Source organism: Phallusia mammillata, chromosome 4, assembly GCF_965637545.1.
Source record: "Phallusia mammillata chromosome 4, kaPhaMamm4.hap1.1, whole genome shotgun sequence".
In the NCBI taxonomy this organism is placed as follows: Eukaryota; Metazoa; Chordata; class Ascidiacea; order Phlebobranchia; family Ascidiidae; genus Phallusia; species Phallusia mammillata.
Window position 1 is genome coordinate 7,443,660 of NC_137255.1, and position 20,495 is coordinate 7,464,154.

General features: G+C 41.9%; 51 non-coding genes across 51 annotated transcripts; 35 read left to right on the forward strand and 16 right to left on the reverse strand.

The window, feature by feature from the left end:
* Positions 1-4: 4 nt before the first annotated feature.
* Trnam-cau (transfer RNA methionine (anticodon CAU)) lies at positions 5-77 on the reverse strand. The gene has a single exon. It is a non-coding gene; the product is annotated as a tRNA-Met (tRNA).
* A 737-nt stretch (positions 78-814) lies between these two features.
* Trnal-uag (transfer RNA leucine (anticodon UAG)) lies at positions 815-896 on the forward strand. Its single transcript has one exon. It is a non-coding gene; the product is annotated as a tRNA-Leu (tRNA).
* Positions 897-1,300: 404 nt separating this feature from the next.
* Trnal-uag (transfer RNA leucine (anticodon UAG)) lies at positions 1,301-1,382 on the forward strand. Its single transcript has one exon. It is a non-coding gene; the product is annotated as a tRNA-Leu (tRNA).
* A 404-nt stretch (positions 1,383-1,786) lies between these two features.
* On the forward strand, positions 1,787-1,868 carry Trnal-uag (transfer RNA leucine (anticodon UAG)). Its single transcript has one exon. It is a non-coding gene; the product is annotated as a tRNA-Leu (tRNA).
* An 83-nt stretch (positions 1,869-1,951) lies between these two features.
* On the reverse strand, positions 1,952-2,024 carry Trnam-cau (transfer RNA methionine (anticodon CAU)). Its single transcript has one exon. It is a non-coding gene; the product is annotated as a tRNA-Met (tRNA).
* A 737-nt stretch (positions 2,025-2,761) lies between these two features.
* Trnal-uag (transfer RNA leucine (anticodon UAG)) lies at positions 2,762-2,843 on the forward strand. Its single transcript has one exon. It is a non-coding gene; the product is annotated as a tRNA-Leu (tRNA).
* Positions 2,844-3,247: 404 nt separating this feature from the next.
* Positions 3,248-3,329, forward strand: Trnal-uag (transfer RNA leucine (anticodon UAG)). Its single transcript has one exon. It is a non-coding gene; the product is annotated as a tRNA-Leu (tRNA).
* Positions 3,330-3,733: 404 nt separating this feature from the next.
* Trnal-uag (transfer RNA leucine (anticodon UAG)) lies at positions 3,734-3,815 on the forward strand. Its single transcript has one exon. It is a non-coding gene; the product is annotated as a tRNA-Leu (tRNA).
* An 83-nt stretch (positions 3,816-3,898) lies between these two features.
* On the reverse strand, positions 3,899-3,971 carry Trnam-cau (transfer RNA methionine (anticodon CAU)). The gene has a single exon. It is a non-coding gene; the product is annotated as a tRNA-Met (tRNA).
* Positions 3,972-4,708: 737 nt separating this feature from the next.
* On the forward strand, positions 4,709-4,790 carry Trnal-uag (transfer RNA leucine (anticodon UAG)). The gene has a single exon. It is a non-coding gene; the product is annotated as a tRNA-Leu (tRNA).
* Positions 4,791-5,194: 404 nt separating this feature from the next.
* On the forward strand, positions 5,195-5,276 carry Trnal-aag (transfer RNA leucine (anticodon AAG)). Its single transcript has one exon. It is a non-coding gene; the product is annotated as a tRNA-Leu (tRNA).
* A 149-nt stretch (positions 5,277-5,425) lies between these two features.
* Trnal-uag (transfer RNA leucine (anticodon UAG)) lies at positions 5,426-5,507 on the forward strand. The gene has a single exon. It is a non-coding gene; the product is annotated as a tRNA-Leu (tRNA).
* Positions 5,508-5,589: 82 nt separating this feature from the next.
* On the reverse strand, positions 5,590-5,662 carry Trnam-cau (transfer RNA methionine (anticodon CAU)). Its single transcript has one exon. It is a non-coding gene; the product is annotated as a tRNA-Met (tRNA).
* A 250-nt stretch (positions 5,663-5,912) lies between these two features.
* Positions 5,913-5,994, forward strand: Trnal-uag (transfer RNA leucine (anticodon UAG)). The gene has a single exon. It is a non-coding gene; the product is annotated as a tRNA-Leu (tRNA).
* Positions 5,995-6,077: 83 nt separating this feature from the next.
* On the reverse strand, positions 6,078-6,150 carry Trnam-cau (transfer RNA methionine (anticodon CAU)). Its single transcript has one exon. It is a non-coding gene; the product is annotated as a tRNA-Met (tRNA).
* A 737-nt stretch (positions 6,151-6,887) lies between these two features.
* Positions 6,888-6,969, forward strand: Trnal-uag (transfer RNA leucine (anticodon UAG)). Its single transcript has one exon. It is a non-coding gene; the product is annotated as a tRNA-Leu (tRNA).
* A 404-nt stretch (positions 6,970-7,373) lies between these two features.
* On the forward strand, positions 7,374-7,455 carry Trnal-uag (transfer RNA leucine (anticodon UAG)). The gene has a single exon. It is a non-coding gene; the product is annotated as a tRNA-Leu (tRNA).
* Positions 7,456-7,859: 404 nt separating this feature from the next.
* On the forward strand, positions 7,860-7,941 carry Trnal-uag (transfer RNA leucine (anticodon UAG)). The gene has a single exon. It is a non-coding gene; the product is annotated as a tRNA-Leu (tRNA).
* Positions 7,942-8,346: 405 nt separating this feature from the next.
* Trnal-uag (transfer RNA leucine (anticodon UAG)) lies at positions 8,347-8,428 on the forward strand. Its single transcript has one exon. It is a non-coding gene; the product is annotated as a tRNA-Leu (tRNA).
* A 405-nt stretch (positions 8,429-8,833) lies between these two features.
* Positions 8,834-8,915, forward strand: Trnal-uag (transfer RNA leucine (anticodon UAG)). The gene has a single exon. It is a non-coding gene; the product is annotated as a tRNA-Leu (tRNA).
* Positions 8,916-9,064: 149 nt separating this feature from the next.
* Trnal-uag (transfer RNA leucine (anticodon UAG)) lies at positions 9,065-9,146 on the forward strand. The gene has a single exon. It is a non-coding gene; the product is annotated as a tRNA-Leu (tRNA).
* A 404-nt stretch (positions 9,147-9,550) lies between these two features.
* Positions 9,551-9,632, forward strand: Trnal-uag (transfer RNA leucine (anticodon UAG)). Its single transcript has one exon. It is a non-coding gene; the product is annotated as a tRNA-Leu (tRNA).
* Positions 9,633-10,200: 568 nt separating this feature from the next.
* On the reverse strand, positions 10,201-10,273 carry Trnam-cau (transfer RNA methionine (anticodon CAU)). The gene has a single exon. It is a non-coding gene; the product is annotated as a tRNA-Met (tRNA).
* A 249-nt stretch (positions 10,274-10,522) lies between these two features.
* On the forward strand, positions 10,523-10,604 carry Trnal-uag (transfer RNA leucine (anticodon UAG)). Its single transcript has one exon. It is a non-coding gene; the product is annotated as a tRNA-Leu (tRNA).
* A 407-nt stretch (positions 10,605-11,011) lies between these two features.
* Trnal-uag (transfer RNA leucine (anticodon UAG)) lies at positions 11,012-11,093 on the forward strand. The gene has a single exon. It is a non-coding gene; the product is annotated as a tRNA-Leu (tRNA).
* Positions 11,094-11,497: 404 nt separating this feature from the next.
* Trnal-uag (transfer RNA leucine (anticodon UAG)) lies at positions 11,498-11,579 on the forward strand. The gene has a single exon. It is a non-coding gene; the product is annotated as a tRNA-Leu (tRNA).
* An 890-nt stretch (positions 11,580-12,469) lies between these two features.
* Trnal-uag (transfer RNA leucine (anticodon UAG)) lies at positions 12,470-12,551 on the forward strand. The gene has a single exon. It is a non-coding gene; the product is annotated as a tRNA-Leu (tRNA).
* Positions 12,552-12,634: 83 nt separating this feature from the next.
* Positions 12,635-12,707, reverse strand: Trnam-cau (transfer RNA methionine (anticodon CAU)). The gene has a single exon. It is a non-coding gene; the product is annotated as a tRNA-Met (tRNA).
* Positions 12,708-12,958: 251 nt separating this feature from the next.
* Trnal-uag (transfer RNA leucine (anticodon UAG)) lies at positions 12,959-13,040 on the forward strand. The gene has a single exon. It is a non-coding gene; the product is annotated as a tRNA-Leu (tRNA).
* An 82-nt stretch (positions 13,041-13,122) lies between these two features.
* On the reverse strand, positions 13,123-13,195 carry Trnam-cau (transfer RNA methionine (anticodon CAU)). The gene has a single exon. It is a non-coding gene; the product is annotated as a tRNA-Met (tRNA).
* Positions 13,196-13,445: 250 nt separating this feature from the next.
* Positions 13,446-13,527, forward strand: Trnal-uag (transfer RNA leucine (anticodon UAG)). The gene has a single exon. It is a non-coding gene; the product is annotated as a tRNA-Leu (tRNA).
* Positions 13,528-14,096: 569 nt separating this feature from the next.
* Trnam-cau (transfer RNA methionine (anticodon CAU)) lies at positions 14,097-14,169 on the reverse strand. Its single transcript has one exon. It is a non-coding gene; the product is annotated as a tRNA-Met (tRNA).
* Positions 14,170-14,418: 249 nt separating this feature from the next.
* Trnal-aag (transfer RNA leucine (anticodon AAG)) lies at positions 14,419-14,500 on the forward strand. The gene has a single exon. It is a non-coding gene; the product is annotated as a tRNA-Leu (tRNA).
* A 149-nt stretch (positions 14,501-14,649) lies between these two features.
* Positions 14,650-14,731, forward strand: Trnal-uag (transfer RNA leucine (anticodon UAG)). The gene has a single exon. It is a non-coding gene; the product is annotated as a tRNA-Leu (tRNA).
* Positions 14,732-15,045: 314 nt separating this feature from the next.
* On the reverse strand, positions 15,046-15,118 carry Trnam-cau (transfer RNA methionine (anticodon CAU)). The gene has a single exon. It is a non-coding gene; the product is annotated as a tRNA-Met (tRNA).
* A 249-nt stretch (positions 15,119-15,367) lies between these two features.
* On the forward strand, positions 15,368-15,449 carry Trnal-aag (transfer RNA leucine (anticodon AAG)). Its single transcript has one exon. It is a non-coding gene; the product is annotated as a tRNA-Leu (tRNA).
* Positions 15,450-15,598: 149 nt separating this feature from the next.
* Trnal-uag (transfer RNA leucine (anticodon UAG)) lies at positions 15,599-15,680 on the forward strand. The gene has a single exon. It is a non-coding gene; the product is annotated as a tRNA-Leu (tRNA).
* Positions 15,681-15,994: 314 nt separating this feature from the next.
* Positions 15,995-16,067, reverse strand: Trnam-cau (transfer RNA methionine (anticodon CAU)). Its single transcript has one exon. It is a non-coding gene; the product is annotated as a tRNA-Met (tRNA).
* Positions 16,068-16,316: 249 nt separating this feature from the next.
* On the forward strand, positions 16,317-16,398 carry Trnal-uag (transfer RNA leucine (anticodon UAG)). The gene has a single exon. It is a non-coding gene; the product is annotated as a tRNA-Leu (tRNA).
* A 569-nt stretch (positions 16,399-16,967) lies between these two features.
* Trnam-cau (transfer RNA methionine (anticodon CAU)) lies at positions 16,968-17,040 on the reverse strand. Its single transcript has one exon. It is a non-coding gene; the product is annotated as a tRNA-Met (tRNA).
* A 249-nt stretch (positions 17,041-17,289) lies between these two features.
* Positions 17,290-17,371, forward strand: Trnal-aag (transfer RNA leucine (anticodon AAG)). The gene has a single exon. It is a non-coding gene; the product is annotated as a tRNA-Leu (tRNA).
* Positions 17,372-17,520: 149 nt separating this feature from the next.
* Trnal-uag (transfer RNA leucine (anticodon UAG)) lies at positions 17,521-17,602 on the forward strand. The gene has a single exon. It is a non-coding gene; the product is annotated as a tRNA-Leu (tRNA).
* A 314-nt stretch (positions 17,603-17,916) lies between these two features.
* Positions 17,917-17,989, reverse strand: Trnam-cau (transfer RNA methionine (anticodon CAU)). Its single transcript has one exon. It is a non-coding gene; the product is annotated as a tRNA-Met (tRNA).
* Positions 17,990-18,238: 249 nt separating this feature from the next.
* On the forward strand, positions 18,239-18,320 carry Trnal-aag (transfer RNA leucine (anticodon AAG)). Its single transcript has one exon. It is a non-coding gene; the product is annotated as a tRNA-Leu (tRNA).
* Positions 18,321-18,469: 149 nt separating this feature from the next.
* On the forward strand, positions 18,470-18,551 carry Trnal-uag (transfer RNA leucine (anticodon UAG)). Its single transcript has one exon. It is a non-coding gene; the product is annotated as a tRNA-Leu (tRNA).
* Positions 18,552-18,865: 314 nt separating this feature from the next.
* On the reverse strand, positions 18,866-18,938 carry Trnam-cau (transfer RNA methionine (anticodon CAU)). The gene has a single exon. It is a non-coding gene; the product is annotated as a tRNA-Met (tRNA).
* Positions 18,939-19,187: 249 nt separating this feature from the next.
* Trnal-aag (transfer RNA leucine (anticodon AAG)) lies at positions 19,188-19,269 on the forward strand. The gene has a single exon. It is a non-coding gene; the product is annotated as a tRNA-Leu (tRNA).
* A 314-nt stretch (positions 19,270-19,583) lies between these two features.
* Positions 19,584-19,656, reverse strand: Trnam-cau (transfer RNA methionine (anticodon CAU)). The gene has a single exon. It is a non-coding gene; the product is annotated as a tRNA-Met (tRNA).
* Positions 19,657-19,908: 252 nt separating this feature from the next.
* Trnal-uag (transfer RNA leucine (anticodon UAG)) lies at positions 19,909-19,990 on the forward strand. The gene has a single exon. It is a non-coding gene; the product is annotated as a tRNA-Leu (tRNA).
* Positions 19,991-20,072: 82 nt separating this feature from the next.
* On the reverse strand, positions 20,073-20,145 carry Trnam-cau (transfer RNA methionine (anticodon CAU)). The gene has a single exon. It is a non-coding gene; the product is annotated as a tRNA-Met (tRNA).
* A 250-nt stretch (positions 20,146-20,395) lies between these two features.
* Positions 20,396-20,477, forward strand: Trnal-uag (transfer RNA leucine (anticodon UAG)). The gene has a single exon. It is a non-coding gene; the product is annotated as a tRNA-Leu (tRNA).
* The last annotated feature ends 18 nt before the right edge of the window (positions 20,478-20,495 follow it).

Here is a 20,495-nt window from a genome sequence, read left to right on the forward strand (position 1 = left end):
AGTTTGCCCCGAGTGAGGATCGAACTCACGACCTTGAGATTATGAGACTCACGCGCTGCCTACTGCGCCATCGAGGCTTGATTACCTCATGCAAATTTGCATCCTTGTAACTAAAATATATGTATTTCGAAAAATAATGTGGGAATGCAGACAATGCCAATTTGTTTGGATATAAATTTGAGTTGATCAACAAACTATATGGTATGTGTTTATTTCTTAATCGGGGTCAAATTTGTCTAAACTTTGGTTGCAAACCCTCTACCACATCGTTATTTGCCATCTCTGTTGCATCAGATCACATTAACTTAATAAATCATCATTCACATGTGGTAGCGTGGCCGAGTGGTCTAAGTCGCTGGTTTAAGGCACCTTTCATTTCGATGGCGTGGGTTCGAATCCCGCCGCTGCCATTTCTTTTCACCTGTCAAAACTACATGGATAATTTTTTCTCTGTCTCATGCAGACGGAAAATAAAATATTGTATCAAAAGTTTGCCCCGAGTGAGGATCGAATTCACGACCTTGAGATTATGAGACTCACGCGCTGCCTACTGCGCCATCGAGGCTTGATGACCTCATGTAAATTTGCATCCTTGTAACTAAAATATATGTATTTCGACCAATAATGTGCGAATGCAGACAATGCCAATTTGTTTGGATACAAACTTGAGTTGATCAACAACATGTGGTATGTGTTTATTTCTTAATCGGGGTAAATTTTGTCTAAACTTTGGTTGCAAACCCTCTACCACATCGTTATTTGCCATCTCTGTTGCACCAGATCACATTAACTTAACAAACCATCATTCACATGTGGTAGCGTGGCCGAGTGGTCTAAGGCGCTGGTTTTAGGCACCAGTCATTTGGATGGCGTGGGTTCGAATCCCACCGCTGCCATTTCTTTGCACCTGTCAAAACTCCATGTGTAATTTTTTCTCTGTCTCATGCAGATGGAAAATAAAATATTGTACCAAAAGTTTGCCCCGAGTGAGGATCGAACTCACGACCTTGAGATTATGAGACTCACGCGCTGCCTACTGCGCCATCGAAGCTTGATGACCTCATGCAAATTTGCATCCTTGTTACTGAAATATATGTATTTCGACAAATAATGTGCGAATGCAGACAATGCCAATTTGTTTGGATACAAACTTGAGTTCATCAACAACATATGGTATGTGTTTATTTCTTAATCGGGGTCAATTTTGTCTAAACTTTGGTTGCAAACCCTCTACTACATCGTTATTTGCCATCTCTGTTGCACCAGATCACATTAACTTAACAAACCACCATTCATATGTGGTAGCGTGGCCGAGTGGTCTAAGGCGCTGGTTTTAGGCACCAGTCATTTCGATGGCGTGGGTTCGAATCCCACCGCTGCCATTTCTTTGCACCTGTCAAAACTCCATGTGTAATTTTTTCTCTGTCTCATGCAGATGGAAAATAAAATATTGTACCAAAAGTTTGCCCCGAGTGAGGATCGAACTCACTGCCTTGAGATTATGAGACTCACGCGCTGCCTACTGCGCCATCGAAGCTTGATGACCTCATGCAAATTTGCATCCTTGTAACTGAAATATATGTATTTCGACAAATAATGTGCGAATGCAGACAATGCCAATTTATTTGGATACAAACTTGAGTTCATCAACAACATATGGTATGTGTTTATTTCTGAATCGGGGTCAATTTTGTCTAAACTTTGGTTGCAAACCCTCTACTACATCGTTATTTGCCATCTCTGTTGCACCGGATCACATTAACTTAACAAACCACCATTCATATGTGGTAGCGTGGCCGAGTGGTCTAAGGCGCTGGTTTTAGGCACCAGTCATTTCGATGGCGTGGGTTCGAATCCCACCGCTGCCATTTCTTTGCACCTGTCAAATACTCCATGTGTAATTTTTTCTCTGTGTCATGCACTTGGAAAATAAAATATTGTTCCAAAAGTTTGCCCCGAGTGAGGATCGAACTCACGACCTTGAGATTATGAGACTCACGCGCTGCCTACTGCGCCATCGAGGCTTGATTACCTCATGCAAATTTGCATCCTTGTAACTAAAATATATGTATTTCGAAAAATAATGTGGGAATGCAGACAATGCCAATTTGTTTGGATATAAATTTGAGTTGATCAACAAACTATATGGTATGTGTTTATTTCTTAATCGGGGTCAAATTTGTCTAAACTTTGGTTGCAAACCCTCTACCACATCGTTATTTGCCATCTCTGTTGCATCAGATCACATTAACTTAATAAATCATCATTCACATGTGGTAGCGTGGCCGAGTGGTCTAAGTCGCTGGTTTAAGGCACCTTTCATTTCGATGGCGTGGGTTCGAATCCCGCCGCTGCCATTTCTTTTCACCTGTCAAAACTACATGGATAATTTTTTCTCTGTCTCATGCAGACGGAAAATAAAATATTGTATCAAAAGTTTGCCCCGAGTGAGGATCGAATTCACGACCTTGAGATTATGAGACTCACGCGCTGCCTACTGCGCCATCGAGGCTTGATGACCTCATGTAAATTTGCATCCTTGTAACTAAAATATATGTATTTCGACCAATAATGTGCGAATGCAGACAATGCCAATTTGTTTGGATACAAACTTGAGTTGATCAACAACATGTGGTATGTGTTTATTTCTTAATCGGGGTAAATTTTGTCTAAACTTTGGTTGCAAACCCTCTACCACATCGTTATTTGCCATCTCTGTTGCACCAGATCACATTAACTTAACAAACCATCATTCACATGTGGTAGCGTGGCCGAGTGGTCTAAGGCGCTGGTTTTAGGCACCAGTCATTTGGATGGCGTGGGTTCGAATCCCACCGCTGCCATTTCTTTGCACCTGTCAAAACTCCATGTGTAATTTTTTCTCTGTCTCATGCAGATGGAAAATAAAATATTGTACCAAAAGTTTGCCCCGAGTGAGGATCGAACTCACGACCTTGAGATTATGAGACTCACGCGCTGCCTACTGCGCCATCGAAGCTTGATGACCTCATGCAAATTTGCATCCTTGTTACTGAAATATATGTATTTCGACAAATAATGTGCGAATGCAGACAATGCCAATTTGTTTGGATACAAACTTGAGTTCATCAACAACATATGGTATGTGTTTATTTCTTAATCGGGGTCAATTTTGTCTAAACTTTGGTTGCAAACCCTCTACTACATCGTTATTTGCCATCTCTGTTGCACCAGATCACATTAACTTAACAAACCACCATTCATATGTGGTAGCGTGGCCGAGTGGTCTAAGGCGCTGGTTTTAGGCACCAGTCATTTCGATGGCGTGGGTTCGAATCCCACCGCTGCCATTTCTTTGCACCTGTCAAAACTCCATGTGTAATTTTTTCTCTGTCTCATGCAGATGGAAAATAAAATATTGTACCAAAAGTTTGCCCCGAGTGAGGATCGAACTCACTGCCTTGAGATTATGAGACTCACGCGCTGCCTACTGCGCCATCGAAGCTTGATGACCTCATGCAAATTTGCATCCTTGTAACTGAAATATATGTATTTCGACAAATAATGTGCGAATGCAGACAATGCCAATTTATTTGGATACAAACTTGAGTTCATCAACAACATATGGTATGTGTTTATTTCTGAATCGGGGTCAATTTTGTCTAAACTTTGGTTGCAAACCCTCTACTACATCGTTATTTGCCATCTCTGTTGCACCGGATCACATTAACTTAACAAACCACCATTCATATGTGGTAGCGTGGCCGAGTGGTCTAAGGCGCTGGTTTTAGGCACCAGTCATTTCGATGGCGTGGGTTCGAATCCCACCGCTGCCATTTCTTTGCACCTGTCAAATACTCCATGTGTAATTTTTTCTCTGTGTCATGCACTTGGAAAATAAAATATTGTTCCAAAAGTTTGCCCCGAGTGAGGATCGAACTCACGACCTTGAGATTATGAGACTCACGCGCTGCCTACTGCGCCATCGAGGCTTGATTACCTCATGCAAATTTGCATCCTTGTAACTAAAATATATGTATTTCGAAAAATAATGTGGGAATGCAGACAATGCCAATTTGTTTGGATATAAATTTGAGTTGATCAACAAACTATATGGTATGTGTTTATTTCTTAATCGGGGTCAAATTTGTCTAAACTTTGGTTGCAAACCCTCTACCACATCGTTATTTGCCATCTCTGTTGCATCAGATCACATTAACTTAACAAATCATCATTCACATGTGGTAGCGTGGCCGAGTGGTCTAAGTCGCTGGTTTAAGGCACCTTTCATTTCGATGGCGTGGGTTCGAATCCCACCGCTGCCATTTCTTTTCACCTGTCAAAACTACATGGATAATTTTTTCTCTGTCTCATGCAGACGGAAAATAAAATATTGTATCAAAAGTTTGCCCCGAGTGAGGATCGAATTCACGACCTTGAGATTATGAGACTCACGCGCTGCCTACTGCGCCATCGAGGCTTGATGACCTCATGTAAATTTGCATCCTTGTAACTAAAATATATGTATTTCGACCAATAATGTGCGAATGCAGACAATGCCAATTTGTTTGGATACAAACTTGAGTTGATCAACAACATGTGGTATGTGTTTATTTCTTAATCGGGGTAAATTTTGTCTAAACTTTGGTTGCAAACCCTCTACCACATCGTTATTTGCCATCTCTGTTGCACCAGATCACATTAACTTAACAAACCATCATTCATATGTGGTAGCGTGGCCGAGTGGTCTAAGGCGCTGGTTTTAGGCACCAGTCATTTGGATGGCGTGGGTTCGAATCCCACCGCTGCCATTTCTTTGCACCTGTCAAAACTCCATGTGTAATTTTTTCTCTGTCTCATGCAGATGGAAAATAAAATATTGTACCAAAAGTTTGCCCCGAGTGAGGATCGAACTCACGACCTTGAGATTATGAGACTCACGCGCTGCCTACTGCGCCATCGAAGCTTGATGACCTCATGCAAATTTGCATCCTTGTTACTGAAATATATGTATTTCGACAAATAATGTGCGAATGCAGACAATGCCAATTTGTTTGGATACAAACTTGAGTTCATCAACAACATATGGTATGTGTTTATTTCTTAATCGGGGTAAATTTTGTCTAAACTTTGGTTGCAAACCCTCTACTACATCGTTATTTGCCATCTCTGTTGCATCAGATCACATTAACTTAACAAACCATCATTCACATGTGGTAGCGTGGCCGAGTGGTCTAAGGCGCTGGTTTAAGGCACCAGTCATTTCGATGGCGTGGGTTCGAATCCCACCGCTGCCATTTCTTTGCACCTGTCAAAACTCCATGTATTTATTTCTTAATCGGGGTCAATTTTGTCTAAACTTTGGTTGCAAACCCTCTACCACATCGTTATTTGCCATCTCTGTTGCATCAGATCACATTAACTTAACAAACCATCATTCACATGTGGTAGCGTGGCCGAGTGGTCTAAGGCGCTGGTTTTAGGCACCAGTCATTTCGATGGCGTGGGTTCGAATCCCACCGCTGCCATTTCTTTGCACCTGTCAAAACTCCATGTAAAATTTTTTCTCTGTCTCATGCAGATGGAAAATAAAATATTGTACCAAAAGTTTGTCCCGAGTGAGGATCGAACTCACGACCTTGAGATTATGAGACTCACGCGCTGCCTACTGCGCCATCGAGGCTTGATGTACTCATGCAAATTTGCATCCTTGTAACTAAAATATATGTATTTCGACAAATAATGTGCGAATGCAGACAATGCCAATTTGTTTGGATACAAACTTGAGTTGATCAACAACATATGGTATGTGTTTATTTCTTAATCGGGGTCAAATTTGTTTAAACGTTGGTTGCAAACCCTCTACCACATCGTTATTTGCCATCTCTGTTTGCATCAGATCACACTAACATAGCAAAACACTCTTCTCATGTGGTAGCGTGGCCGAGTGGTCTAAGGCGCTGGTTTTAGGCACCAGTCATTTCGATGGCGTGGGTTGGAATCCCACCGCTGCCATTTCTTTGCACCTGTCAAATACTCCATGTGTAATTTTTTCTCTGTGTCATGCACTTGGAAAATAAAATATTGTTCCAAAAGTTTGCCCCGAGTGAGGATCGAACTCACGACCTTGAGATTATGAGACTCACGCGCTGCCTACTGCGCCATCGAGGCTTGATTACCTCATGCAAATTTGCATCCTTGTAACTAAAATATATGTATTTCGAAAAATAATGTGGGAATGCAGACAATGCCAATTTGTTTGGATACAAACTTGAGTTCATCAACAAACTATATGGTATGTGTTTATTTCTTAATCGGGGTCAAATTTGTCTAAACTTTGGTTGCAAACCCTCTACCACATCGTTATTTGCCATCTCTGTTGCATCAGATCACATTAACTTAACAAATCATCATTCACATGTGGTAGCGTGGCCGAGTGGTCTAAGTCGCTGGTTTAAGGCACCTTTCATTTCGATGGCGTGGGTTCGAATCCCGCCGCTGCCATTTCTTTTCACCTGTCAAAACTACATGGATAATTTTTTCTCTGTCTCATGCAGACGGAAAATAAAATATTGTATCAAAAGTTTGCCCCGAGTGAGGATCGAATTCACGACCTTGAGATTATGAGACTCACGCGCTGCCTACTGCGCCATCGAGGCTTGATGACCTCATGTAAATTTGCATCCTTGTAACTAAAATATATGTATTTCGACCAATAATGTGCGAATGCAGACAATGCCAATTTGTTTGGATACAAACTTGAGTTGATCAACAACATGTGGTATGTGTTTATTTCTTAATCGGGGTAAATTTTGTCTAAACTTTGGTTGCAAACCCTCTACCACATCGTTATTTGCCATCTCTGTTGCACCAGATCACATTAACTTAACAAACCACCATTCATATGTGGTAGCGTGGCCGAGTGGTCTAAGGCGCTGGTTTTAGGCACCAGTCATTTCGATGGCGTGGGTTCGAATCCCACCGCTGCCATTTCTTTGCACCTGTCAAAACTCCATGTGTAATTTTTTCTCTGTCTCATGCAGATGGAAAATAAAATATTGTACCAAAAGTTTGCCCCGAGTGAGGATCGAACTCACTGCCTTGAGATTATGAGACTCACGCGCTGCCTACTGCGCCATCGAAGCTTGATGACCTCATGCAAATTTGCATCCTTGTAACTGAAATATATGTATTTCGACAAATAATGTGCGAATGCAGACAATGCCAATTTGTTTGGATACAAACTTGAGTTCATCAACAACATATGGTATGTGTTTATTTCTTAATCGGGGTCAATTTTGTCTAAACTTTGGTTGCAAACCCTCTACTACATCGTTATTTGCCATCTCTGTTGCACCAGATCACATTAACTTAACAAACCACCATTCATATGTGGTAGCGTGGCCGAGTGGTCTAAGGCGCTGGTTTTAGGCACCAGTCATTTCGATGGCGTGGGTTCGAATCCCACCGCTGCCATTTCTTTGCACCTGTCAAAACTCCATGTGTAATTTTTTCTCTGTCTCATGCAGATGGAAAATAAAATATTGTACCAAAAGTTTGCCCCGAGTGAGGATCGAACTCACTGCCTTGAGATTATGAGACTCACGCGCTGCCTACTGCGCCATCGAAGCTTGATGACCTCATGCAAATTTGCATCCTTGTAACTGAAATATATGTATTTCGACAAATAATGTGCGAATGCAGACAATGCCAATTTGTTTGGATACAAACTTGAGTTCACCAACAACATATGGTATGTGTTTATTTCTGAATCGGGGTCAATTTTGTCTAAACTTTGGTTGCAAACCCTCTACTACATCGTTATTTGCCATCTCTGTTGCACCGGATCACATTAACTTAACAAACCACCATTCATATGTGGTAGCGTGGCCGAGTGGTCTAAGCCGCTGGTTTTAGGCACCAGTCATTTCGATGGCGTGGGTTCGAATCCCACCGCTGCCATTTCTTTGCACCTGTCAAATACTCCATGTGTAATTTTTTCTCTGTGTCATGCACTTGGAAAATAAAATATTGTTCCAAAAGTTTGCCCCGAGTGAGGATCGAACTCACGACCTTGAGATTATGAGACTCACTCGCTGCCTACTGCGCCATCGAAGCTTGATGACCTCATGCAAATTTGCATCCTTGTTACTGAAATATATGTATTTCGACAAATAATGTGCGAATGCAGACAATGCCAATTTGTTTGGATACAAACTTGAGTTCATCAACAACATATGATATGTGTTTATTTCTTAATCGGGGTCAATTTTGTCTAAACTTTGGTTGCAAACCCTCTACTACATCGTTATTTGCCATCTCTGTTGCACCGGATCACATTAACTTAACAAACCACCATTCATATGTGGTAGCGTGGCCGAGTGGTCTAAGGCGCTGGTTTTAGGCACCAGTCATTTCGATGGCGTGGGTTCGAATCCCACCGCTGCCATTTCTTTGCACCTGTCAAATACTCCATGTGTAATTTTTTCTCTGTGTCATGCACTTGGAAAATAAAATATTGTTCCAAAAGTTTGCCCCGAGTGAGGATCGAACTCATGACCTTGAGATTATGAGACTCACGCGCTGCCTACTGCGCCATCGAAGCTTGATGACCTCATGCAAATTTGCATCCTTGTAACTGAAATATATGTATTTCGACAAATAATGTGCGAATGCAGACAATGCCAATTTGTTTGGATACAAACTTGAGTTCATCAACAACATATGGTATGTGTTTATTTCTTAATCGGGGTCAATTTTGTCTAAACTTTGGTTGCAAACCCTCTACTACATCGTTATTTGCCATCTCTGTTGCACCAGATCACATTAACTTAACAAACCATCATTCACATGTGGTAGCGTGGCCGAGTGGTCTAAGGCGCTGGTTTTAGGCACCAGTCATTTCGATGGCGTGGGTTCGAATCCCACCCCTGCCATTTCTTTGCACCTGTCAAAACTCCATGTGTTTATTTCTTCTTCGGGGTCAATTTTGTCTAAACTTTGGTTGCTAACCCTCTACCACATCGTTATTTGCCATCTCTCTTGCATCAGATCACATTAACTTAGCAAAACACTGTTCTCATTTGGTAGCGTGGCCGGGTGGTCTAAGGCGCTGGTTTTAGGCACCAGTCATTTCGATGGCGTGGGTTCGAATCCCACCGCTGCCATTTCTTTGCACCTGTCAAAACTCCATGTGTAATTTTTTCTCTGTCTCATGCAGATGGAAAATAAAATATTGTACCAAAAGTTTGCCCCGAGTGAGGATCGAACTCACGACCTTGAGATTATGAGACTCACGCGCTGCCTACTGCGCCATCGAAGCTTGATGACCTCATGCAAATTTGCATCCTTGTAACTGAAATATATGTATTTCGACAAATAATGTGCGAATGCAGACAATGCCAATTTGTTTGGATACAAACTTGAGTTCATCAACAACATATGGTATGTGTTTATTTCTTAATCGGGGTCAATTTTGTCTAAACTTTGGTTGCAAACCCTCTACTACATCGTTATTTGCCATCTCTGTTGCATCAGATCACATTAACTTAACAAACCATCATTCACATGTGGTAGCGTGGCCGAGTGGTCTAAGTCGCTGGTTTTAGGCACCAGTCATTTCGATGGCGTGGGTTCGAATCCCACCGCTGCCATTTCTTTGCACCTGTCAAAACTCCATGTATAATTTTTTCTCTGTGTCATGCAGACGGAAAAAAAAATATTGTACCAAAAGTTTGCCCCGATTGAGGATCGAACTCACGACCTTGAGATTATGAGACTCACGCACTGCCTACTGCGCCATCGAGGCTTGATGACCTCATGCAAATTTGCTTCCTTGTAACTAAAATATATGTATTTCGACAAATAATGTGGGAATGCAGACAATGCCAATTTGTTTGGATACAAATTTGAGTTGATCAACAAACTATATGGTATGTGTTTATTTCTTAATCGGGGTCAAATTTGTCTAAACTTTGGTTGCAAACCCTCTACCACATCGTTATTTGCCATCTCTGTTGCATCAGATCACATTAACTTAACAAACCATCATTCACATGTGGTAGCGTGGCCGAGTGGTCTAAGGCGCTGGTTTAAGGCACCATTCATTTCGATGGCGTGGGCGAATCCCACCGCTGCCATTTCTTTGCACCTGTCAAAACTACATGGATAATTTTTTCTCTGTTTCATGCAGACGGAAAATAAAATATTGTATCAAAAGTTTGCCCCGAGTGAGGATCGAACTCACGACCTTGAGATTATGAGACTCACGCGCTGCCTACTGCGCCATCGAGGCTTGATGACCTCATGCAAATTTGCATCCTTGTAACTAAAATATATGTATTTCGACAAATAATGTGCGAATGCAGACAATGCCAATTTGTTTGGATACAAACTTGAGTTGATCAACAACATGTGGTATGTGTTTATTTCTTAATCGGGGTCAATTTTGTCTAAACTTTGGTTGCAAACCCTCTACCACATCGTTATTTGCCATCTCTGTTGCATCAGATCACATTAACTTAACAAACCATCATTCATATGTGGTAGCGTGGCCGAGTGGTCTAAGGCGCTGGTTTTAGGCACCAGTCATTTCGATGGCGTGGGTTCGAATCCCACCGCTGCCATTTCTTTGCACCTGTCAAAAACTCCATGTATAATTTTTTCTCTGTCTCATGCAGACGGAAAATAAAATATTGTACCAAAAGTTTGCCCCGAGAGAGGACCGAACTCACGACCTTGAGATTATGAGACTCACGCGCTGCCTACTGCGCCATCGAGGCTTGATGACCTCATGCAAATTTGCTTCCTTGTAACTGAAATATATGTATTTCGACAAATAATGTGCGAATGCAGACAATGCCAATTTGTTTGGATACAAACTTGAGTTGATCAACAAACTATATGGTATGTGTTTATTTCTAAATCGGGGTCAATTTTGTCTAAACTTTGGTTGCAAACCCTCTACTACATCGTTATTTGCCATCTCTGTTGCATCAGATCACATTAACTTAACAAACCATCATTCACATGTGGTAGCGTGGCCGAGTGGTCTAAGGCGCAGGTTTTAGGCACCAGTCATTTCGATGGCGTGGGTTCGAATCCCACCGCTGCCATTTCTTTGCACCTGTCAAAACTCATGAAAAATTTTTTCTCTGTTTCATGCAGATGGAAAATAAAATATTGTACCAAAAGTTTGTCCCGAATGAGGATCGAACTCACGACCTTGAGATTATGAGACTCACGCGCTGCCTACTGCGCCATCGAGGCTTGATGTTCTCATGCAAATTTGCATCCTTGTAACTAAAATATATGTATTTCGACAAATAATGTGCGAATGCAGACAATGCCAATTTGTTTGGATACAAACTTGAGTTGATCAACAACATGTGGTATGTGTTTATTTCTTAATCGGGGTCAAATTTGTTTAAACGTTGGTTGCAAACCCTCTACCACATCGTTATTTGCCATCTATGTTTGCATCAGATCACATTAACATAGCAAAACACTCTTCTCATGTGGTAGCGTGGCCGAGTGGTCTAAGGCGCTGGTTTTAGGCACCAGTCATTTCGATGGCGTGGGTTCGAATCCCACCGCTGCCATTTCTTTGCACCTGTCAAATACTCCATGTGTAATTTTTTCTCTGTCTCATGCAGATGGAAAATAAAATATTGTACCAAAATTTGGAATGAGTAAGGAACGAACTCACGACCTTGAGATTATGAGACTCACGCACTGGCTACTGCGCCATCGAGGCTTGATGACCTCATGCAAATTTGCTTCCTTGTAACTAAAATATATGTATTTCGACAAATAATGTGGGAATGCAGACAATGCCAATTTGTTTGGATACAAATTTGAGTTGATCAACAAACTATATGGTATGTGTTTATTTCTTAATCGGGGTCATATTTGTCTAAACTTTGGTTGCAAACCCTCTACCACATCGTTATTTGCCATCTCTGTTGCATCAGATCACATTAACTTAACAAACCATCATTCACATGTGGTAGCGTGGCCGAGTGGTCTAAGGCGCTGGTTTAAGGCACCATTCATTTCGATGGCGTGGGCGAATCCCACCGCTGCCATTTCTTTGCACCTGTCAAAACTACATGGATAATTTTTTCTCTGTTTCATGCAGACGGAAAATAAAATATTGTATCAAAAGTTTGCCCCGAGTGAGGATCGAACTCACGACCTTGACATTATGAGACTCACGCGCTGCCTACTGCGCCATCGAGGCTTGATGACCTCATGCAAATTTGCATCCTTGTAACTAAAATATATGTATTTCGACAAATAATGTGCGAATGCAGACAATGCCAATTTGTTTGGATACAAACTTGAGTTCATCAACAACATGTGGTATGTGTTTATTTCTTAATCGGGGTCAATTTTGTCTAAACTTTGGTTGCAAACCCTCTACTACATCGTTATTTGCCATCTCTGTTGCATCAGATCACATTAACTTAACAAACCATCATTCATATGTGGTAGCGTGACCGAGTGGTCTAAGGCGCTGGTTTTAGGCACCAGTCATTTCGATGGCGTGGGTTCGAATCCCACCGCTGCCATTTCTTTGCACCTGTCAAAAACTCCATGTATAATTTTTTCTCTGTCTCATGCAGATGGAAAATAAAATATTGTACCAAAAGTTTGCCCCGAGTGAGGATCGAACTCACGACCTTGAGATTATGAGACTCACGCGCTGCCTACTGCGCCATCGAGGCTTGATGACCTCATGCAAATTTTCTTCCTTGTAACTGAAATATATGTATTTCGACCAATAATGTGCGAATGCAGACAATGCCAATTTGTTTGGATACAAACTTGAGTTGATCAACAAACTATATGGTATGTGTTTATTTCTAAATCGGGGTCAATTTTGTCTAAACTTTGGTTGCAAACCCTCTACTACATCGTTATTTGCCATCTCTGTTGCATCAGATCACATTAACTTAACAAACCATCATTCACATGTGGTAGCGTGGCCGAGTGGTCTAAGGCGCAGGTTTTAGGCACCAGTCATTTCGATGGCGTGGGTTCGAATCCCACCGCTGCCATTTCTTTGCACCTGTCAAAACTCCATGAAAAAATTTTTCTCTGTCTCATGCAGATGGAAAATAAAATATTGTACCAAAAGTTTGTCCCGAGTGAGGATCGAACTCACGACCTTGAGATTATGAGACTCACGCGCTGCCTACTGCGCCATCGAGGCTTGATGTACTCATGCAAATTTGCATCCTTGTAACTAAAATATATGTATTTCGACAAATAATGTGCGAATGCAGACAATGCCAATTTGTTTGGATACAAACTTGAGTTGATCAACAACATATGGTATGTGTTTATTTCTTAATCGGGGTCAAATTTGTTTAAACGTTGGTTGCAAACCCTCTACCACATCGTTATTTGCCATCTATGTTTGCATCAGATCACATTAACATAGCAAAACACTCTTCTCATGTGGTAGCGTGGCCGAGTGGTCTAAGGCGCTGGTTTTAGGCACCAGTCATTTCGATGGCGTGGGTTCGAATCCCACCGCTGCCATTTCTTTGCACCTGTCAAATACTCCATGTGTAATTTTTTCTCTGTCTCATGCAGATGGAAAATAAAATATTGTACCAAAATTTGGCCTGAGTAAGGAACGAACTCATGACTTTGAGATTATGAGACTCACGCGCTGCCTACTGCGCCATCGACGCTTGATGTACTCATTCAAATTTGCATCATTGTGACTAAAATATATGTATTTCGAAAAATAATGTGGGAATGCAGACAATGCCAATTTGTTTGGATACAAACTTGAGTTGATCAACAACATATGGTATGTGTTTATTTCTTCTTCGGGGTCAATTTTGTCTAAACTTTGGTTGCAAACCCTCTACCACATCGTTATTTGCCATCTCTGTTGCATCAGATCACATTAACTTAGCAAAACACTGTTCTCATTTGGTAGCGTGGCCGGGTGGTCTTAGGCGCTGGTTTTAGGCACCAGTCATTTCGATGGCGTGGGTTCGAATCCCACCGCTGCCATTTCTTTGCACCTGTCAAAAACTCCATGTATAATTTTTTCTCTGTCTCATGCAGACGGAAAATAAAATATTGTACCAAAAGTTTGCCCCGAGTGAGGATCGAACTCACGACCTTGAGATTATGAGACTCACGCGCTGCCTACTGCGCCATCGAGGCTTGATGACCTCATGCAAATTTGCATCCTTGTAACTAAAATATATGTATTTCGACAAATAATGTGCGAATGCAGACAATGCCAATTTGTTTGGATACAAACTTGAGTTCATCAACAACATATGGTATGTGTTTATTTCTTAATCGGGGTAAATTTTGTCTAAACTTTGGTTTCAAACCCTCTACTACATCGTTATTTGCCATCTCTGTTGCATCAGATCACATTAACTTAACAAACCATCATTCACATGTGGTAGCGTGGGCGAGTGGTCTAAGGCGCTGGTTTAAGGCACCAGTCATTTCGATGGCGTGGGTTCGAATCCCACCGCTGCCATTTCTTTGCACCTGTCAAAACTCCATGTGTTTATTTCTTCTTCGGGGTTAATTTTGTCTAAACTTTGGTTGCAAACCTTCTACTACATCGTTATTTGCCATCTCTGTTGCCTCAGATCACATTAACTTAACAAACCATCATTCACATGTGGTAGCGTGGCCGAGTGGTCTAAGCCGCTGGTTTTAGGCACCAGTCATTTCGATGGCGTGGGTTCGAATCCCACCGCTGCCATTTCTTTGCACCTGTCAAAACTCCATGTGTTTATTTCTTCTTCGGGGTTAATTTTGTCTAAACTTTGGTTGCAAACCCTCTACCACATCGTTATTTGCCATCTCTGTTGCATCAGATCACATTAACTTAGCAAAACACTGTTCTCATTTGGTAGCGTGGCCGGGTGGTCTTAGGCGCTGGTTTTAGGCACCAGTCATTTCGATGGCGTGGGTTCGAATCCCACCGCTGCCATTTCTTTGCACCTGTCAAAAACTCCATGTATAATTTTTTCTCTGTCTCATGCAGATGGAAAATAAAATATTGTACCAAAAGTTTGCCCCGAGTGAGGATCGAACTCACGACCTTGAGATTATGAGACTCACGCGCTGCCTACTGCGCCATCGAGGCTTGATGACCTCATGCAAATTTGCATCCTTGTAACTAAAATATATGTATTTCGACAAATAATGTGCGAATGCAGACAATGCCAATTTGTTTGGATACAAACTTGAGTTGATCAACAACATATGGTATGTGTTTATTTCTTAATCGGGGTAAATTTTGTCTAAACTTTGGTTGCAAACCCTCTACTACATCGTTATTTGCCATCTCTGTTGCATCAGATCACATTAACTTAACAAACCATCATTCACATGTGGTAGCGTGGCCGAGTGGTCTAAGGCGCTGGTTTAAGGCACCAGTCATTTCGATGGCGTGGGTTCGAATCCCACCGCTGCCATTTCTTTGCACCTGTCAAAACTCCATGTGTTTATTTCTTCTTCGGGGTTAATTTTGTCTAAACTTTGGTTGCAAACCCTCTACTACATCGTTATTTGCCATCTCTGTTGCCTCAGATCACATTAACTTAACAAACCATCATTCACATGTGGTAGCGTGGCCGAGTGGTCTAAGCCGCTGGTTTTAGGCACCAGTCATTTCGATGGCGTGGGTTCGAATCCCACCGCTGCCATTTCTTTGCACCTGTCAAAACTCCATGTGTTTATTTCTTCTTCGGGGTTAATTTTGTCTAAACTTTGGTTGCAAACCCTCTACCACATCGTTATTTGCCATCTCTGTTGCATCAGATCACATTAACTTAGCAAAACACTGTTCTCATTTGGTAGCATGGCCGGGTGGCCTTAGGCGCTGGTTTTAGGCACCAGTCATTTCGATGGCGTGGGTTCGAATCCCACCGCTGCCATTTCTTTGCACCTGTCAAAAACTCCATGTATAATTTTTTCTCTGTCTCATGCAGACGGAAAATAAAATATTGTACCAAAAGTTTGCCCCGAGTGAGGATCGAACTCACGACCTTGAGATTATGAGACTCACGCGCTGCCTACTGCGCCATCGAGGCTTGATGACCTCATGCAAATTTGCATCCTTGTAACTAAAATATATGTATTTCGACAAATAATGTGCGAATGCAGACAATGCCAATTTGTTTGGATACAAACTTGAGTTGATCAACAACATATGGTATGTGTTTATTTCTTAATCGGGGTAAATTTTGTCTAAACTTTGGTTGCAAACCCTCTACTACATCGTTATTTGCCATCTCTGTTGCATCAGATCACATTAACTTAACAAACCATCATTCACATGTGGTAGCGTGGCCGACTGGTCTAAGGCGCTGGTTTTAGGCACCAGTCATTTCGATGGCGTGGGTTCGAATCCCACCGCTGCCATTTCTTTGCACCTGTCAAATACTCCATGTGTAATTTTTTCTCTGTCTCATGCAGATGGAAAATAAAATATTGTACCAAAATTTGGCCTGAGTAAGGAACGAACTCATGACTTTGAGATTATGAGACTCACGCGCTGCCTACTGCGCCATCGACGCTTGATGTACTCATTCAAATTTGCATGATTGTGACTAAAATATGTGTATTTCGAAAAATAATGTGGGAATGCAGACAATGCCAATTTGTTTGGATACAAACTTGAGTTGATCAACAACATATGGTATGTGTTTATTTCTTCTTCGGGGTCAATTTTGTCTAAACTTTGGTTGCAAACCCTCTACCACATCGTTATTTGCCATCTCTGTTGCATCAGATCACATTAACTTAGCAAAACACTGTTCTCATTTGGTAGCGTGGCCGGGTGGTCTTAGGCGCTGGTTTTAGGCACCAGTCATTTCGATGGCGTGGGTTCGAATCCCACCGCTGCCATTTCTTTGCACCTGTCAAAAACTCCATGTATAATTTTTTCTCTGTCTCATGCAGACGGAAAATAAAATATTGTACCAAAAGTTTGCCCCGAGTGAGGATCGAACTCACGACCTTGAGATTATGAGACTCACGCGCTGCCTACTGCGCCATCGAGGCTTGATGACCTCATGCAAATTTGCATCCTTGTAACTAAAATATATGTATTTCGACAAATAATGTGCGAATGCAGACAATGCCAATTTGTTTGGATACAAACTTGAGTTCATCAACAACATATGGTATGTGTTTATTTCTTAATCGGGGTAAATTTTGTCTAAACTTTGGTTTCAAACCCTCTACTACATCGTTATTTGCCATCTCTGTTGCATCAGATCACATTAACTTAACAAACCATCATTCACATGTGGTAGCGTGGGCGAGTGGTCTAAGGCGCTGGTTTAAGGCACCAGTCATTTCGATGGCGTGGGTTCGAATCCCACCGCTGCCATTTCTTTGCACCTGTCAAAACTCCATGTGTTTATTTCTTCTTCGGGGTTAATTTTGTCTAAACTTTGGTTGCAAACCTTCTACTACATCGTTATTTGCCATCTCTGTTGCCTCAGATCACATTAACTTAACAAACCATCATTCACATGTGGTAGCGTGGCCGAGTGGTCTAAGCCGCTGGTTTTAGGCACCAGTCATTTCGATGGCGTGGGTTCGAATCCCACCGCTGCCATTTCTTTGCACCTGTCAAAACTCCATGTGTTTATTTCTTCTTCGGGGTTAATTTTGTCTAAACTTTGGTTGCAAACCCTCTACCACATCGTTATTTGCCATCTCTGTTGCATCAGATCACATTAACTTAGCAAAACACTGTTCTCATTTGGTAGCGTGGCCGGGTGGTCTTAGGCGCTGGTTTTAGGCACCAGTCATTTCGATGGCGTGGGTTCGAATCCCACCGCTGCCATTTCTTTGCACCTGTCAAAAACTCCATGTATAATTTTTTCTCTGTCTCATGCAGATGGAAAATAAAATATTGTACCAAAAGTTTGCCCCGAGTGAGGATCGAACTCACGACCTTGAGATTATGAGACTCACGCGCTGCCTACTGCGCCATCGAGGCTTGATGACCTCATGCAAATTTGCATCCTTGTAACTAAAATATATGTATTTCGACAAATAATGTGCGAATGCAGACAATGCCAATTTGTTTGGATACAAACTTGAGTTGATCAACAACATATGGTATGTGTTTATTTCTTAATCGGGGTAAATTTTGTCTAAACTTTGGTTGCAAACCCTCTACTACATCGTTATTTGCCATCTCTGTTGCATCAGATCACATTAACTTAACAAACCATCATTCACATGTGGTAGCGTGGCCGAGTGGTCTAAGGCGCTGGTTTAAGGCACCAGTCATTTCGATGGCGTGGGTTCGAATCCCACCGCTGCCATTTCTTTGCACCTGTCAAAACTCCATGTGTTTATTTCTTCTTCGGGGTTAATTTTGTCTAAACTTTGGTTGCAAACCCTCTACTACATCGTTATTTGCCATCTCTGTTGCCTCAGATCACATTAACTTAACAAACCATCATTCACATGTGGTAGCGTGGCCGAGTGGTCTAAGCCGCTGGTTTTAGGCACCAGTCATTTCGATGGCGTGGGTTCGAATCCCACCGCTGCCATTTCTTTGCACCTGTCAAAACTCCATGTGTTTATTTCTTCTTCGGGGTTAATTTTGTCTAAACTTTGGTTGCAAACCCTCTACCACATCGTTATTTGCCATCTCTGTTGCATCAGATCACATTAACTTAGCAAAACACTGTTCTCATTTGGTAGCATGGCCGGGTGGCCTTAGGCGCTGGTTTTAGGCACCAGTCATTTCGATGGCGTGGGTTCGAATCCCACCGCTGCCATTTCTTTGCACCTGTCAAAAACTCCATGTATAATTTTTTCTCTGTCTCATGCAGACGGAAAATAAAATATTGTACCAAAAGTTTGCCCCGAGTGAGGATCGAACTCACGACCTTGAGATTATGAGACTCACGCGCTGCCTACTGCGCCATCGAGGCTTGATGACCTCATGCAAATTTGCATCCTTGTAACTAAAATATATGTATTTCGACAAATAATGTGCGAATGCAGACAATGCCAATTTGTTTGGATACAAACTTGAGTTGATCAACAACATATGGTATGTGTTTATTTCTTAATCGGGGTAAATTTTGTCTAAACTTTGGTTGCAAACCCTCTACTACATCGTTATTTGCCATCTCTGTTGCATCAGATCACATTAACTTAACAAACCATCATTCACATGTGGTAGCGTGGCCGAGTGGTCTAAGGCTCTGGTTTAAGGCACCAGTCATTTCGATGGCGTGGGTTCGAATCCCACCGCTGCCATTTCTTTGCACCTGTCAAAACTCCATGTGTTTATTCCTTCATCGGGGTTAATTTTGTCTAAACTTTGGTTGCAAACCCTCTACCACATCGTTATTTGCCATCTCTGTTGCATCAGATCACATTAACTTAGCAAAACACTGTTCTCATTTGGTAGCGTGGCCGGGTGGTCTAATGCGCTGGTTTTAGGCACCAGTCATTTCGATGGCGTGGGTTCGAATCCCACCGCTGCCATTTCTTTGCACCTGTCAAAAACTCCATGTATAATTTTTTCTCTGTCTCATGCAGACGGAAAATAAAATATTGTACCAAAAGTTTGCCCCGAGTGAGGATCGAACTCACGACCTTGAGATTATGAGACTCACGCGCTGCCTACTGCGCCATCGAGGCTTGATGACCTCATGCAAATTTGCATCCTTGTAACTGAAATATATGTATTTCGACAAATAATGTGGGAATGCAGACAATGCCAATTTGTTTGGATACAAACTTGAGTTGATCAACAAACTATATGGTATGTGTTTATTTCTAAATCGGGGTAAATTTTGTCTAAACTCTGGTTTGGAAACCCTCTACTACATCGTTATTTGCCATCTCTGTTGCATCAGATCACATTAACTTAACAAACCATCATTCACATGTGGTAGCGTGGCCGAGTGGTCTAAGGCGCTGGTTTTAGGCACCAATCATTTCGATGGCGTGGGTTCGAATCCCACCGCTGCCATTTCTTTGCACCTGTCAAAGCTCCATGTAAATTTTTTTCTCTGTCTCATGCAGATGGAAAATAAAATATTGTACCAAAAGTTTGTCCCGAGTGAGGATCGAACTCACGACCTTGAGATTATGAGACTCACGCGCTGCCTACTGCGCCATCGAGGCTTGATGACCTCATGTAAATTTGCATCCTTGTAACTAAAATATATGTATTTCGACCAATAATGTGCGAATGCAGACAATGCCAATTTGTTTGGATACAAACTTGAGTTGATCAACAACATGTGGTATGTGTTTATTTCTTAATCGGGGTCAATTTTGTCTAAACGTTGGTTGCAAACCCTCTACCACATCGTTATTTGCCATCTATGTTTGCATCAGATCACATTAACATAGCAAAACACTCTTCTCATGTGGTAGCGTGGCCGAGTGGTCTAAGGCGCTGGTTTTAGGCACCAGTCATTTCGATGGCGTGGGTTCGAATCCCACCGCTGCCATTTCTTTGCACCTGTCAA